Genomic DNA, 5,263 nt, shown 5'->3' on the forward strand with positions numbered 1-5,263 from the left:
AATTCTGCTCCTTTTATTCTCTGTTCACAACGCATTAGATGACCAGTTCAGATAGCCTTTAGCCGTACCCTCATCCTACTCCTCTGTTCCTCGGGTGATGTAGAGGTTAACCCAGGCCCTGTGTGTCCCCAGGCGCTCTCATTTGTTGACTTCTGTAATCGAACAAGCCTTGGTTTCATGCATGTTAACATCAGAGCCTCCTCCCTAAGTTTGTTTTACTCACTGCTTTAGCACACTCCACCAACCTTGATGTCTTTGCCGTGTCTGAATCCTGGCTTTGGAAAGCCACCAAAAATTCTGAAATTTCCATCCCCAGCTACAACATTTTCCGTGAAGATAGAACTGCCAAAGGGGGAGGAGTTGCAATCTACTGCAGAGATGGCCTGCGGAGTTCTATCATACTTTCCAGGTCTATGCCCAAACAGTTCGAGCTTCTAATTAAAAAATTATTCTCTCCAGAAATAAGTCTCACTGTTGCCGCCTGTTAACAGACCCCCTCAGCTCCCAGCTGTACCCTGGACACCATATGTGAATTGGTTGGCCCCCATCTATCTTCAGAGTTCGTTCTGTTAGGTGACCTAAACTGGGATATCCTTAACACCCCGGCCATCCTACAATCCAAGCTAGATGCCCTCAATCTCACACAGATTATCAAAGAACCTACCAGGTACAACCCTAAATCCGTAAACATGGGCAGCCTCATAGATATTATCCTGACCAACTTGCCCTCCAAATACACCTCTGCTGTTTTCAATCAGTATCTCAGTGATCAATGCCTCATTGCCTGCATCCGTTATGGGTCCGCGGTCAAACGACCACCCCTCATCACTGTCAAACGCTCCCTAAAGCACTTCTGCAAGCAGGCGTTTCTAATCAACCTGGCCCTGGTCTCCTGGAAGGATATTGACCTCATCCCGTCAGTAGAGGATGCCTGCTTGTTCTTTAATTATAATTTCCTCACCACCTTAAATAAGCATGCCCCTTTCAAAAAATGTAGAACTAAGAACAGATATAGCCCTTGGTTCACTCCAGACCTGACTGCCCTCGACCAGCACAAAAACATCCTGTGCCGTACTGCACTAACAGCTCCCCACCCCCCGCAGCTACTTCCCCAAGCCTCCCCAGCTTCTCCTTCACCCAAATTCAGATAGCTGATGTTCTGAAAGAGTTGCAAAACTTGGACCCGTACAAATCAGCTGGGCTTTACAATCTGGACCCTCTCTTTCAAAAATTATCCACCGCCATTGTGGCAACCCCTATTACTAGTCTGTTCAACCTCTCTTTCGTATCGCCCGAGATTCCTAAAGATTGAACGCTTCCGTGGTCATCCCCCTCTTCAAAGGGGGTGACACTCTAGACCCAAACTGTTACTGACCTGTATCCATCCTGCCCTGCCTTTCTAAAGTCTTCGAAAGTCAAGTTAACAAACAGAACACTGACCATTTTGAATCCCACCGTACCTTCTCCGCTGTGCAATCCAGTTTCCGAGCTGGTCACAGGTGCACCTCAGCCACGCTCAAGGTACTAAACGATATCATAACCGCCATCGATAAAAGACAGTACTGTGCAGCCGTCTTCATCAACCTGGCCAAGGCTTTCGACTCTGTCAATCACCGTATTCTTATCGGCAGACTCAATAGCCTTGGTTTCTCAAATGACTGACTTGCCTGGTTCACCAACTACTTCTCAGACAGAGTTCAGTGTGTCAAATCGGAGGGCCTGTTGTCCGGACCTCTGGCAGTCTCTATGGGGGTACCACGGGGTTCAATTCTCAGACCGACTCTTTTCTCTGTATATACCAACGATGTTGCTCTTGCTGCAGGTGATTCTTTGATCCACCTCTACGCAGAAGACACCATTCTGTTTACATCTGGCCCTTCTTTGGACACTGTGTTTGCAAACCTCCAAACGAGCTTCAATGCCGTACAACACTCCTTCCATGGCCTCCAACTGCTCTTAAACGCTAGTAGAACTAAATGTATGCTCTTCAACCGATCGCTGCCCGCACCCGCCCGTCCAGCATCACTACTCTGGACGTTTCTGACTTAGAATATGTGGACAACTATAAATACCTAGGTGTCTTGCTAGACTGTAAACTCTCCTTCCAGGCTAATATTAAGCATTTCCAATCCAAAATTTAATCTAGAATCGGCTTCCTATTTCGCAACAAAGCCTCTTTCACTTACGCTGCCAAACATACCCTCGTAAAACTGACTATCCTACCGATCCTTGACTTTGGCGATGTCATTTTCAAAATAGCCTCCAACACTCTACTCAGCAAACTGGATGCAGTCTATCACAGTGCCATCCGTTTTGTCACCAAAGCCCCATATACCACCCACCACTGGGACCTGTATGCTCTCATCGGCTGGCCCTCGCTACATATTCGTCGCCAAACCCACTGGCTCCAGGTCATCTATAAGACTTTGCTAGGCCGCCTTAACTCAGCTCACTGGTCACCATAGCAACACCCACCCGTAGCACGCGCTCCAGAAGGTATATCTCACTGGTCGTCCCCAAAGCTAACACCTCCTTTGGCCGCATTTCCTTCCAGTTCTCTGCTGCCAATGACTGGAACGAATTGCAAAAATCGCTAAAGTTGGAGACTTATATCTCCCTCATTAACTTTAAGCATCAGCTATCCGGAAGCAGCTTACCGATCGCTGCAGCTGTACACAGCCCATCTGTAAATAGCCCATCAAACTGCCTACCTCATCCCCATGTTTTTATTTACTTTTTCTGCTCTTTTGCACATCAGTATTTCTACTTGCACATCATCATCTGCACATCCATCACTTCAGTGTTAATTTGTTAACCTGTTGGGGGTAGGGGGCAGTATTTACACGGCCGGATAAAAAAACGTACCCGATTTAATCTGGTTATTACTACTGCCCAGAAACTAGAATATGCATATAATTATTGGCTTTGGATAGAAAACACCCTAAAGTTTCTAAAACTGTTTGAATGGTGTCTGTGAGTATAACAGAACACATATGGCAGGCAAAAACCTGAGAAGATTCTGTACAGGAAGTGGCCTGTCTGACCATTCCTTGAGCTTCTTGACTCTGTTTATTGAAGACTGAGGATCTTTGCTGTGACGTGACACTTCCTACGGCTCCCATAGGCTTTCAGAAGGTGGGAAAAAGCTGAATGATGTAATTCCAGCCACTGGCTGAAAAACATTAGCGCTTTTGGCAAGTGCTCTATCAGAGGACAATCTGACTGAGGCGTGTGCACGAGGCGACCCCATGTTTTATTTTCTTTCGTCTTTGAACCTAAACACGCTTTCCCGGTTGGAATATTATCACTTTTTTACGAGAAAAATGGCATAAAAATTGATTTTAAACAGCGGTTGACATGTTTCGAAGTACGGTAATGGAATATTTTGAATTTTTTGTCACGAAATGCGTCGTGCGCGTCACCCTTCTTTACCATTCGGATAGTGTCTTGAACGCATGAACAAAACAGAGGATATTTGGACATAACTATGGATTATTTTGAACCAAACCAACATTTGTTATTGAAGTAGAAGTCCTGGGAGTGCATTCTGACGAAGAACACCAAAGGTAATAACATTTTTCTTATAGTAAATCTGATTTTGGTGAGTGCTAAACTTGGTGGGTGTCTAAATAGCTAGCCCTGTGATGCCGGGCTATCTACTGAGAATATTGCAAAATGTGCTTTCACCAAAAAGCTATTTTAAAATCGGAGATAGCGAGTGCATATCTATAATTCTTAAAATAATTGTTATGTTTTTTGTGAGTAATTTAGTAAATTCACCAGAAGTTTGCTAGTTCTGAACGTCACATGCTAATGTAAAAAGCTGGTTTTTGATATAAATATGAATTTGATTGAACAAAACATGCATGTATTGTATAACATAATGTCCTAGGGTTGTCATCTGATGAAGATCATCAAAGGTTAGTGCTGCATTTAGCTGTGGTTTGGGTTTATGTGACATTATATGCTAGCTTGAAAATGGGTGTCTGATTATTTCTGGCTGGGTACTCTGCTGACATAATCTAATGTTTTGCTTTCGTTGTAAAGCCTTTTTGAAATCGGACAGTGTGGTTAGATTAACGAGAGTCTTGTCTTTAAAATGGTGTAAAATAGTCATATGTTTGAGAAATTGAAGTAATAGCATTTCTAAGGTATTTGAATAACGCGCCACGGGATTCAACTGGCTGTTGAGTAGGTGGGACGATTTCGTCCCGCCGACCCTAGAGAGGTTAAATTGTAATTACTTCGCTACTATGGCCTATTTATTGCTTTTCCTCCGTACTCCAGATTTTTCTATTGTGTTATTGACTGTACTTTTGTTTATCCCACGTGTAACTCTGTTGTTTTTTTCGTCGCAGTGCTTTGCTTTATCTTGGCCAGGTCGCAGTTGTAAATGAGAACTTGTTCTCGACTGGCCTACCTGGTTAAATAAAAAATAAAATCTTAACTTTATTGACAACACCCAAATGGATACTGTCATTAACACGATTCTTTAATAATTACACACAATTCATAATACTGTAGCAAATATTATATTAAACATTACATTCAAACGAGCCTTACAATTATAATCCAAAGTAGTGTGAAATGAACTCATCATCAACCTGGAAATGGAGGTTACTCCCCCGACTTTCCCCATTCACATTCAGAATACATTGTGAAAAACTAAAATCTTTGCTCACCATTTTTGCTCCTGACAGATATACTACATCCATAACTATCGGTTTCTTCATTAGCAGGGAGGAGTTTCTGCAATCAAATTGCCCTCGTGCTGCAATTTTAGCAAACACAGAAAGGGGCCTATATTGGAGACCAAAAGTTGTCTGGCACACTGCTTAGAGTTTCAACAACATGAATAACTTATTTCTAGCCTACAATCATCTATGTTACTACTAATGTGAAAACAAGACAAAATATGACTATTCTTGCTCATTTTAAGACAATTGTCAAATAATTTTAACATTCATGACAGACGTCAATTGTTGTCCAACATCATGGCTACGCTGTTGGCATCACCTTTTACAGTGGATTACCGCTGTTGTGGGCCTTTAATCATCTGTCTGACTTTATTGTTCACACAGGAGAGAAACTTCACTATCGTGGATCCTCTGGGGAGCCTCAACAACCTCATGATGCTGAAGAGGCAGAGAAGAGTCTCTCCAGATCAGAACACCTCAGGAAACACCTGCAGAGACCCACAGGGAAGAAAACTCACTGCTGCTCTGATTGTGGGAAGAGATTCACCTCATCAGGCATTAAAATT

The sequence above is a fragment of the Salmo salar genome, unplaced genomic scaffold (assembly GCF_905237065.1).
Source record: "Salmo salar unplaced genomic scaffold, Ssal_v3.1, whole genome shotgun sequence".
Taxonomy (NCBI): domain Eukaryota; kingdom Metazoa; phylum Chordata; class Actinopteri; order Salmoniformes; family Salmonidae; genus Salmo; species Salmo salar.